The following is an 11690-nucleotide window of genomic DNA, read 5'->3' as shown; positions in this document are numbered from 1 at the left end:
TTGAAATATCTAGTCTTTGTAGATATTCTGAAGCTGCCAAAAGTGACTTAGTAAAAATATAACACATTCCATAAATTTCTTTCTATGAAAATTCATTTGAATTTTCCTGGGTGTGGTGTCACACACCCATAATCCAGGTGACTCATGAGACTGGAGAAGGAGTATTGAAAGTTAGAGGCCAGCCGCAGCAATTTAGCAAGTCCCTAAGCAACTTACTGAGATGCTGTCTAAAAATAAAAAGGGTTGAGCATGTGGCTCAATGGTTAAGTGCCCTTGGGCTCAAACCCTGGTACAAAAAAAAATGTAACATATGAAAATTAATATATAAATATTTAACATATGAAATATAACATATATAAAAATTAAACATATGAAACCTCCTGTTGAGAAGTATGCATTATAATTGTGTGCTGGTTCTCCAGAGGAGACGGAAAGGTAAAGGGTGCCATAATTGTGAGCTTATAATGAGAGGCAAGTGTAACCATTGTTCCATACATCTATCCATTTTGCTTTACATTTCTGTGTTCATAGTGCATATAGAGAACAAAGGCGTCCTAATCTACATCTAGCCTTTCTAGATGCTAAAGAGCTGTCAGTGCATGAAAAAAGTAGAATTAGTAAATTTTGGATGGTTAGTGTTAAAATTCATAGGAAAGATTCTCCTCCAAGTACTATGGCCCATTGGATTGGTGCAGGGCTGGAATGCTCATATTTTGAAGACATTTTCAAACTAGAACTCTTGTTACATGTGTTCAATTTATTCATGTGTACATAGTGGACAAATTGAGTCTTTACTTGAAATATATATAGTTTGTTTAGAAATGCCCAATGTATGTAAAAAGAGGTAATAAAATATCATTTCATAAATATCTTTTTTGGTAAATTGCATAGGAAATATTATCTCTGGGGAATGAAATTGTTAAAGCACCTCTGTGATCAGTATGGTACTGTCTGTATGTGTTAGTGATGTGGAGGAGGTAGGAGGGATACAATTGCAAAAGGTAATATGTTCATATTTGAATAGTTTCAGATATCATGTTTCTGTATGTCATATGCATTTAGTTTTGATGTGTAAATAGTGCATATAATAGAAAAATTAGTCTCAATTTTGAAACATCTAGTCTCTAGACATTAAAGAGATTACCAGTATATGACCTAGCAGTTAGCATAATTAACACATTTTGTTCACTCTTTGTTGAAATTCATAGGAAAGTTTGTCCTCTGTAAATAACTTTTGGATATGAATTTATTCAACCATTGTTAAGCATAACATGCCTGTATTTTTCCACTGTGCTCAAGGTTTAGAGAAGAAAGTGGAGAGGGAAAAGTTCAAGTCCAAACTTGTTTAATATTATAAGACTCCTCAGATTATAACCATTGCTACATGTTCAATTTTATTTTCCAGTCCGGTGTGCATACCAGACAAGTTCTTATATGAACTATGTAGTCCTTCTAGATGTTCAGAAGTGCTTGATATATTTAAAAATGGAAGTGATAGAATAAAAATTTTAGTAAATAACTTTAAAAATTAATGGAAAAACTGTGTTTAGAATAATTAAACCACCTTTGTGGACAAGTTTGTACTTGTTCATTGGGTTCAGGGAAGTAGGAAGCAAGAACTTGCAAAAGGTGTTAGAATATGCTAGAAAACTTCAGCTCACACATTGCCTTGTATATTTGAAGCATTTCATTTAAGGTTTCTATATTGTATATATTGTATAAATAATGGAGCCCTAATTTTATAATATCTAGTGTCTAGATATTAGTTTGCTAATGTCAGACCAAAAAAAAAAACAAACTTTAACTATAAATGAAATGCATTTAACAATTAAGCTTTTTTTAAAAAAATGTGGTTTATCCCCTCTGAGATTCATGTTGAAATTACCTTGATATTGTGGCAGTGTTGAGATTTTTTTAAGAGTCTTTAAGAGGTGATTAAGTTGCCTTTCTCATGGGTTGATTCTCACTGTAGTGAGTGAACTCTCTTTCTGGACTGAATTACTTAAGGCCATATTGGGTAATCATAAAGCAGGGTTTCCCTCATGTTTTGTCTTTTTCTCATCCCTAAATTTCCTTTTTCTTTTTTTCCATGAGTTGAATCAGCATGAAGCCATTACCAGAAATGGAATAGATGCTGGCATCATGCTCTTGGATTTCTAAACTTCCACAACTATGAGCCAAAATAAAGTTCTATTCTTTATATATCACTCAGTGCCAAATATTCTTTTTATAACAACAGAAAATGAACTCAGACAAATGAAAAGATAGAGACAGGAAGAAAGGATAAAAAGGCCTGATCCAATGATATTCTCTCTGCAGAGACTCATTTTAGGTACAAAGACAGAAATAGATTGGAAATCAAAGGATAGAAAAACAACATTCCATGTCAAGAATAACTAAAAGAGACCATGACTAGTTATAATAATATAAAATGACCTTTAGGTCAAAAACTGTTAATTAGGAAAAAAATACATAATGTAACACATAAATATAAAGGCATATGCACCATGCAACATAGACCCCAAAATATGTAAAGCAAACCTTGGCAGAATAAACAGAGAAATAGTTCTACAATAATCAATATTTTAATATCCAAGTTTTGATATTATAAAGAACATATGGAAGTAGAGAAATTGAACAACACACTATTTCAACTTTTCCTAATACAACAAAAACAGAAAAGCAGAATACACATTCTTTTCACATGCACATAAAACATCCCCCAGGGAAAAGCACAAAACAAGTTCAATAAATTAAAAAAAATGAAATCAAATTATCAGATCAAATCTAATGTATTTAGAAATAAGAAGTATATGGAATTTAAATAAGAATGGAAATAAATATACATGTATCGAAACTAAGGAGGTGAGTTAAAGAAGTAGTCATAGAGAAATGTATATCAATAAATGAATACATCTTTTGAAGAAGTCTCACAGCAGTAATCTAAAATTTATATTTTAAGGAACCAAATACAAAGTTTTCATAATAATAATTTTAAAACCCACCACCCTTTAATAAAAAAAAAAACTTTCAGCAAACCAGGAGCAGAATAAAGATTCCTCAACATGATATAGGGCATTTGTGAACAACCCAGTTTTCTTTCTAATTTCAGAAACAAGACAAATTGGCTACTTTTACACTGCTGTTCAAAATTGTATTGGAAGTATAAGCCAGAGCAATCATATAAAAAAAATCTAAAAAAACCACTAAAAGAAAGAATGAAGTAAAATTATTTCTATTTGCAGTTGGCATGATTCATATGTAGAAAATATTTAATTATCTAAAGAAACTACTAAAGTAAACAAATTCATCTAGGATACAAGATGACTATTTTAAGATAATATATTTCAGTATAATAGCAATGAACTAAAAGAAAGTAAGAAAAACAATTCGATTAACAATAGCATGTAAAAGTACAAAATAGTTGAGCATGTACAACCACATAGATGTATGACTTCTTTATTGAACTACAAAACATTGTTGAACATAGCTTGGAGCAAATAAATACCTAAATAAGTGAAAAGTTATCTCATGTTCATTAACTGAACAACTTAATATTATTAAGATGGCAATATATTTCAAAGCACTCTACAGATTCAATACAATCCTCATCAAAATCCCAACAGCCTTTTTGCAAAACTATTAAATATGACTCTTAAATTCATATGGAATTTCAAGATGCTCAAAATAACCAAAACAATATGAGTAAGATAAATAATATTAAAGGACTCACACTTCCTTATTTCTATACTTAACTTCAAAGCTGTACTAATCAATATTATTTAAACAAATATAAATATATAAGCCAATGGAATAGAGAATCCAGAACAATACCTAAACATCTATATTCAATTTATTTTTCAACAATGGAACCAAGCCAGATAAACAATCTCTTTAACAAATGGTGCTGGGACAAATGGATAACCATATTCAAAACAATTATTTCTGACTTTTAACACACCATGCATAAAAATGGATTATCTATTCTTATATTTGACATGCAAAGAAAAAACAAGGAAAACAGAATCCTTGGAATTAGTAAAAATCACAAACTTTTGGACAGACTCAAAAAAATATTTCTCCAAAGAAGATGTATGAATAACTGAGAAATACTTTAAGAGTTATTCAATGGACTTAATCATTAAAGGAATGAAAGTTAGAAGCACAATGAGATATAATTTCATGCCCATTAGGATGGATTTAAGGGAAAAAAAGCAGTAGATGCTGGGGAGAAGATATTTTCACAATATTAATGAGAATATAAAATGGTATAACAATCATAGAAACAATTTGGCAATTTCATAAATAGATAAACATAAAAGCCAGGTGCAATGGCGCATGCCTGTAATCCTAGTGGCTCAGGAGTTTGAGACAGGAGCATCACAAGTTCAAAGCCAGGTTCAGCAAAGTTGAGGTGCTAAGCAACTCAGTGAGACCGTATCTCTAAATAAAATACAAAACAGGGCTGGGGATATTTATTGTCAAGTGTCCCTGAGTTCAATCTCCAGTACAAAAAAAAAAAAAAAACACACACACAGATAAACAGAATTATCATATGACTCAGGATTTGCACTCCTGGCTAAATGTTCAGGAGAAATTTAAACATATACCTACATAAAGTTGTACACAAATATTTATATCAACATTATTAATAACAACTAAAAGTTGGGAATAACCCAAATACCCATCAATGGGTGAATGGGTAGTCAAATTGTAGTATAGATATACAATATTAATATTCAGTTATAGGAGGTAATGAGACATGCTACAAATTGGATGACCCTCAAAAACAGGATGCTAAGTGAGAGAAACTAGACATGAAAATCCACATACTGCAGCTCAATATGCTGTAGCTCAGTGGTAAAGCACTTGCCTTGCATGCATGAGGCCCTGGGTTTGGTCCCCAGCATCACATAAAAATAAACAAATAAAAATAAAGATATTGTGTCCATCTACAACTAAAAAAAATCCACATATTTCATTATTCCTTTCCATGATACATTCAGAATAAACAAATCCGTAGAAAGAGAAAGCAGATTTGTGGTTCGCAGGGTACCAGGGAAAGGAATAATGAAAATTGAATACTTAAAGCAAGTTTTTTTTTTATGACAGGATAAAAATGTTGAGAAACTAAAGAAAATACTACTAAATTGTATATTTTAAAGTGATTAATTGTATACTATTTGAATTTTGCCTCAATATAAACATGATAGCAAGGAGAGAAACTAGTAGAAGTGTGACAAACAGATCAAATAAAATTATTGTGAAAATAAATTAACTTCTCCAGTTAAGAAACACAAAGTTACAGACCCTGTAAAATATTTTAATTGCATTTTTTACAAAAAAAGTATTAAAGCATAAATGTGAAGTTAAAAGTATATAGGGGCTGGGAATGTGGCTCATGTGGTAGCGTGCTATGGCCTGGCATGTGTGAGGCACTGGGTTCAATCCTCAGCAGCACATAAAAATAAATAAATAAAGATATTGTGTCCACCTAAAACAAAAAAATAAATATTAAAAAAGTATATAGAAAAAACATATACCATATCAGTATTAGCAGAACATTGCTTGCATAATTATATCAGTTATATATAAAAGAAAACAATATTACTGGAAAAATAAAAACACTTAATTGTGACAAAAGTTTCTCTTAATTAGTAGGAAAGAACAATTATAATTTGCATTCATGAAAATTTCATCTCCAAGTCTACAGCAGTTTTGATAGTACTAGAAAGTTCAATAAGTAAAGCCTTGTCAAAATGGGTGATTTTAATACCAATCTTCAGTAAATTATAAAAGAAGCAACATTTTAATAAAAAGCATAGACAATTTGGAACAACAAATGTAAACACCCTTCCATTAAAAATCAGCTTTGTTGAGATAGAAAATATAAGAAATAGTGATATGCTTTGAATAAAAAAAATAAACCACTGAATAATACTCAATTAAAAAATATATAAACTTGGAGATTAGAACATATTTTGAACTGAACAAGAATGAAAATAGTTTATAATGAAACTCATGAAAATTCTGGATCTAGCTTATAAAATCTAGGAAATTATGTAGAACATCATTCTCATAAAGAGTTGGACAATATGTGAGTTAATATATTTTATTCAACTTCTGAAAGAACTGTAGGATAAGGAACTTGAAATCCCTTAGCATTTTCTTACCTGGAGAAAGTCCTCTCATGCCAGTCATAAAGAGAGGGAGAGGGAGAGAATGGAGAGAGAAAAAGGGATTGAGGCCTGGCCAAGAATGTCCACAATCTGAAAATTATGCTATCAGGAAAGCCAGGTTGGAAAATCTTAAGCAGAAGTTTAAAGCATAGTCCAAAGGCAGAATATCTTCTTCCTTAGGGAAATTTCAGTTATACTTTTTATATCTTTCAAATAATTGAAGCAGGCCTAGCCAGATAATCACAGATAATCTCTGTTATTGACTCTAGATATTAATCATATCCACAAACATACCTTACTAGCAACACCTAGATTAGTGTTTGAATAATTAGGGACTAAAGCTTAGCCTTATTAACATATAAAACTGATAACCACATTCTACCCTTTATGAACTTGCAACTTGTATGAATTTCATGAAATTACATTTAATCTCAAAATAAAGATAATTACAAAGTCCTAATTCCAGCTAACATGATACAGCTATTCTGTATACAACTAGAAATGTGCCAATGCCTTCTCTAGAAGACAGTGCAAAGCATTTGATTGATATTCATTCTTCTCCATGATATTCTTTAACTTAATATTGTGGTGTAAAGTCACTTATTACTAATATACTTTATCTTAGATGATAAGGGGATAAAAGAGGGAAGAAAACAACACTAATTGAAATGCAAACATATTCATAAAAAAATGAGGAATAAATACTCGTGACCACAATCCTTGTTTCTGAAAATGGCTATGTGGTTTTAGCTGGTATTTACAACTACTTCCTTCCACTAACTCATTCCATATTCCTTTTATCTTTAGCACATTAGCAAGCCAAGAGTTGGTGGTAGTTCTTTATTTGGTGGGGTAATTCAAATCCTTTTTCATGAAATTTCTGAGCCATTAGCAACCCTTCATAAATTGAAATGTCATAGTTTCCACTGGAAAAAAAATATAAGACATGGTAATATTAAGAGACACTCTAAAGATCTCCTGCATTGCATTTTTAAATTTTAATGATTTATTTTTTGGTCCCAAGGACTGAACCCAGGGGTGATTAACCACTGAGCTACATCCCCAGCCATTTTAAAAAATATTTTATTTTGAGACAGTCTCACTAAGTTGCTTAGGGCCTCACTAAGTTACTGAGGCTGACTTTGAACTTTTTGATCCTCCTGCCTCAGGCCCCAGAGCTACTAGGATTACAGGCATGAGCTACTGTGCTCCTGTAGTTTAGACATACAATCTATTGTTTTGTAGTAGTATCCCTATTTCCTTTTAGGAATCAGGCTCATTATTTCAAGTGAAGTACATTAATTCTCTTCTTTGCCAAGGGATCCTGAGGTTTTAACAAACCAATGTGGTCAAGTAACAGTATTAACTTTCAGTTCAATGGATTCTTTGAATTCCTACTGGTGGAAATATTCCTCCTTTTGGAAATAAGATTTTTAGATTAGCAGAGCACAATGTTGTGGGTCAACCAGTATGTTACTAATGGATCTCTTAGAGCAATGGTATGCAGAGCCACTCTAATTTATATACTTTCAATTCTGTATCCTGGTATCTTAGTATTAGTGAAATGGTATCACACTTCAGATGGTAAGGTATATGAAGAGTTTCTGGAGAACATTACCCACCCTTATATCATATTGTTACTCACCTTCCATTGAAGCTGAGTCTTTCATAGCTCTATGAAGCCAGCTACTGTTGGATGATGGGGAATATGGCGAGAAAAGTGAGTTCCAGAAACATGCATCCATTACCACACTTTGTTTGCCATCAAGAAATTATTTTCTTAATCAGAATTAATGTGGTGTGAAATACAACAGCTGATAAGATGATAAGACACTTGATAAATACATGGATAGTTGACTGAGAAGAAACATTCTTTGCAGAGAAAAGGAATCTATATGCAGAGTAGGTGTGTATTCCATTGAAAACAAAGCACTGTTCTGCCATGATCAAAGCAATTTAATGTCATTAATCTGCCACTAGTTTGTTGGATGATTACCACTAGTAATGATGTCACATTGAGTGTTGAGTATTTGTCTCTGCTACTGACTCACTGAGTGCTTAATAATGGTGATAAACACTTCAGCCTTGGTGAGTGGAATAACATATTACTAGTGAATCACATGTATATCCTCCAAATCTGACAACTTGGCCACTTTGTTCATAAGTCCAGTGGGTAATGAAAGAAATAGCTAGAGAAAGAGTTTGGTTAGTATTTAAAGAATGAGTCATCTTATCCATTTTATTAAATACTCCTTTTCCAGTTAAGGAGTATAACTCAGTGGTAGAGTGAGAGCTTACCCTGCACTAGACCCTGGACTCCATCCTTAGCACCAAACACAAAACAAAATGTAACAGTAGATCACCTCATGCTTTAAATGTAGCCCTTGCATCTCTACCACTGAGACTTATTTTTAAATGAACATGTTTTTCTTTTTCTCTTCTCCCTCTTTCCCTCACTAACCTTTTTCCCATCCTAAGCCAAGTTGAACACACACCCACCACAGGAATCAAGTAATTCAGACTTCAGGGATGCTACCAGAAGATCTAAGGAAAGGGTATCTCCCAAATTAAAAAGTGAATCACACAATTCCCACCCCTCCCTGATCACCTGGAATGAATATCTTCTTTAAAAACCTTCTGTTCTCCCTGAAGTGTAGAATCACACTCTCTGGGACAGGGGTCCCTTCTGCTTCATCTTTGCTAGCAAAGCAATAAACCTTCTTTTTCTTTTTTCTCAAAACCCTATCATCATTACTAAGTTGGCATCTGGGACAAGGGTCAAGCTTTTGGTAACAAAAACATTTCTCTGCTGAGGTCACCATTTGGTAAGCATTTACATTTTATACAAATATCTTCACATTATTTGCCAAGTCACACATGTCTATGCACACATTTTATCCCAAGTCTCCTTGCCATCAATATTCTTAAGCCTTCTTTTTCCCAAGTCCCTAAACAGTCAAACAATTGGTCATGACCAATAATTTGGTATAGTCCCACAACATACCTCTGGCTACTTCTCCTTTGAAGCAACATGATCAATCAAGTTCACTTCTCTTACTTCTTCCTAGTGGCAGGGTTTCCTTTTACCATTGTCCTTCAGAAGTATCCTAGAAAGGGGCTCTAATTTTTAAACTGTGTACTTTCAAGTAGAGCAGCTCTACCACTGAGGCTTATTTTAAACCTTAAACTGCCCTAAGTTATTCTTCTTCACTCACTGATTATGGGCACTATGAGGCCATATGTGTGTGTTGGAAGACAGATCATGTAGTAGGAGTAGACTTCTGTGACATTTGGGCGACTTCCTCAAAGTGCTTCCTATGCTTTTAGGGCCTGCTCAAGACCTATATCATACATACTAGTCATATCTGATAGTAGAGTATTGTTGTGAACACTGAATTTATGTTTTTTTGTGGATCATGTTGGCCAGCTAAAACACATGATATCTTGCTAACACTGGGTTACCACATTCAATAACAAGCCAACGTTTATTTCTCAAGGCAAGTTATCTTTAGGGGGTTGCAGGGCATTGCTACAAAATCCTAAAATGAGCCTATAGAAGCTTACATAAGACTCAAAACAACAACTTTATCTGCCATGGCTACTTCAAGCACTATTAAATTGGCAAAGCAGCTTGCACAGTAGATTTAAAAAGAAGACACCATCATATTGAATTAGGGACATCTTTAATGAACTTATTTTAATTTAATTATCACTAAATACCTTACTTCCAAATACAGTCAAATTTTGAGTTAACTGTGGGTTAGGACCTCAAAATATAACTATTGTGTGAACAAGACTCAGCTTGTTACAGTGCTTCTATTGCATACTATTCATTTTGATAGATGGTATTTTAATTTTCATTAGTTTGGAATTTATTTCTCTTGAAAATTCTTTTACCCGTGTTTTGTTTAATCATATACTTAATTTCCAAGTATTTGAGAGATTTTCAGCTATCTCTCTGTTATTGAATTTTATTTCCATTATAATCTGAGTAGCCCACAGCTAACATCATCCTCAATAGTGAGAAACTAAAAATCTTTTTTAAAATATTTTAATTTTTTAGTTGTAGTTGGACACAATATCTTTATATTATTTATGTTGTGCTGAGGATTGAACCCTGAGCCTTGCACATGCTAGGCAAGTGCTCTACTGCTGAGCCACAACTCCAGCCCCCTAAAAATCTTTAAGATTGGGAACAAGACAACTCTTACCATATTTATTCTACATAGTATGGGAAGTCCTATTCATAACACTTAGGCAAGAGAAAGAAATGAAAGTCCTCCAAATTAAAACTGAAGAAATGAAATTGTCATATGTACACATGACATAATATTATATGTATAAAACCTTAAAGGTGCCACCAAAAATCTAAACCAAAACAAACAAAAAACTATTAGAACAAAGCAATTTAGTAAATTTGCAGGATAAAAAATCAAAATGCAAAAATCAGCTGTGTTTCTATTCACTAACAACGAACAATCTGAAAAGGAAGTTAGGAAAACCATTCTGTTTATATCTTGTTTATATTAGCACCACCAAAACCAATAATACATCTAGTAATAATATGAATAAGGTGAAAGACTCATATACTGAAAATTATAAAACATTAATATGAGAAATTAAAGAAGACAAAAGTAAATGAAAAGACTTTCTGGGTTCATGAATTGCAAAACAACATTTTATTGAGTTTATGTACAATATATTTTTGTTTTTTGTTATTGGATATTAATACATTATAATTGTGTATGTTTGTAAGATCCATAGTAATGATATATATATAATGGGGGAATCATTAGTTCAAATAAATTAACATATTCCTAACCTCAAATGTTTGTAAATTATTCTTCTCATCTTACTAAAATATTGCATCCTTTGATCAACATCTCCCCATTCTCCCCATTCTTAGCCTTTGGTGACCGCTTCTGTACTCTCTGATTTTATGAAATCAAATTTTGTAGCTCCTAAAAGTGTATGAGTTTCTGGGACTGATTTATTTCACTTATCATAATGTCCTCCAGGTCTATCCACATAGTTGCAAATGACATCATTTTATCATAAAAAACTGAATAGCATTATGTTGCATAGAAAATATATTACATTTCCTTTATCCATTTATATATTGATGAAAACTTAGTTTGATTATAGAACTTGGGTGTTGTGAACAATGTTGCAATAAACATGGGAGCACACATATTTTTACATACCAATTTTGAATTCTTTGGATGTATACTCAGAATTAGGTTTGTTGAATCATATTGTAGCTCCACTTTTAGTTTTTTGAGTAACCTTTATTCTGTTTTCTATAATAGCTATAACTTATATCCCTTTAATGCATATCAGTGTATTCAGGTTCATTATTCTCTATATCCTCAACAATATTTATTTTCTTTTATCTTTTTGCTAACAGTCAATATGACATGGGTCAGCAAAGCACTATACAGATTCAATGTGATTCCAATTAAAATCCCATCATCATTCCTTATAAAAATAGAAAAAGCAATCATGAAATTC

The sequence above is a fragment of the Ictidomys tridecemlineatus genome, chromosome X, assembly GCF_052094955.1.
Source record: "Ictidomys tridecemlineatus isolate mIctTri1 chromosome X, mIctTri1.hap1, whole genome shotgun sequence".
NCBI classification, from domain to species: domain Eukaryota; kingdom Metazoa; phylum Chordata; class Mammalia; order Rodentia; family Sciuridae; genus Ictidomys; species Ictidomys tridecemlineatus.
This window is presented reverse-complemented; position numbering follows the sequence as displayed.